Source organism: Python bivittatus, unplaced genomic scaffold (genome assembly GCF_059951505.1).
Source record: "Python bivittatus isolate LINGU-HERP-01145 unplaced genomic scaffold, Pbiv_v1 ctg000610_np1212, whole genome shotgun sequence".
In the NCBI taxonomy this organism is placed as follows: Eukaryota; Metazoa; Chordata; class Lepidosauria; order Squamata; family Pythonidae; genus Python; species Python bivittatus.
In genome coordinates this window covers 44354734-44355983 of record NW_028277088.1, presented here as the reverse complement: position 1 = coordinate 44355983, position 1250 = coordinate 44354734, and positions in this window count along the sequence as shown.

Genomic DNA, 1250 nt, shown 5'->3' with positions numbered 1-1250 from the left:
TCTCTTCTTCTGCTATTCCTTTTGTTACTCCCTTTGTATTAATTTTTTAAAGTGTGTGTGTTGATGTCCTTTGCAACCGACCAGTCATCACTGGGAAATCTGGGTATGTCTAGATTATCTGGGCAGCTCCATTTACTTCTCCATGCTTAGAAAGACAGAGTAGATTACAGGCATTTGTACAATGCATGCATAAACAGCAGAATTTAGATGGATTTGATAGGAAATCTGGAAAGTTCTCTAGTATTCTGAAAGTTCTTCAGCAATCCTGACTTTGTTTCAGAAACTTGGTGGGTTTTTCCCCCCATTGTTCAACCTTCAAGAAGGAAAATATGTATAGATGTAACTGTATTAAAAATGCTACAGCAAGTGGATGTAGCAAAACAGGCCGGTGGGGAGTTTCTTACCGGTTTTGCCACATTAGAAGCATTATTTGCTTCTAATAAATTAGGTAGAAGTAGTGTCAGACAGACAGACAGAATATGACTGGGGAAATTTATGTTTGTGTAATTCTTGTCTTTTTGAAAATAAGTTTCATATTATACCTTGGGAAGGGGTTCTCATAGTTTGAGAACATTCCTACATTCATATTTTGTTCTCTCCAAGTTCTCAAATTGGTCCCCTTTACTAATTAAAGCCAAACTGGGTAGTCTGAATTGACTGTCACATTTTTCTCATAAGGACATGGAAAGGTTTTAAATCAATTAGTAGTCTTCGATTTGATTTCAAATATCCCTTTCAGATATGATTGGAGGAGCTGAAGACCATTTCAGCCTTACTTACAGCTCATACAAAAAAGACAAAAAAAGGGGTTGTATTAGTAGCCCTGCTTCAGAGATTACACATGCCAATCAAGAGAAGTTTATACCACATTGATAGAACTGGATTTCAGTATTGTAAATTAATGTGTGTCAGGGAGACCTAATAACCCAATTGTTAGCAAAAGCTAGTTCTATCCTAGAGGCTGCTGTGCTTAGATAATTACCCAGCTAGAATGTGCTAAGCCTAATTTATACATCTGTTTCCAACCCTGTAAATGAGAGTAACAAGAGGTGGTGTGATTTTGATACACAAGGAACCCCTAATAGTCAACACTGTAATTAAACACATCCCAATTCTTATTTATGCATTTTCAGTATTGTACCTACGCCAGCTTGTAGCATAGTTTCATATGCCAGATACATAAGATTCTATTCTCTAAAGAAACTTTCTAGTAAAAACATGGCTTCAATTGTTGGTTAAGAATTCATATA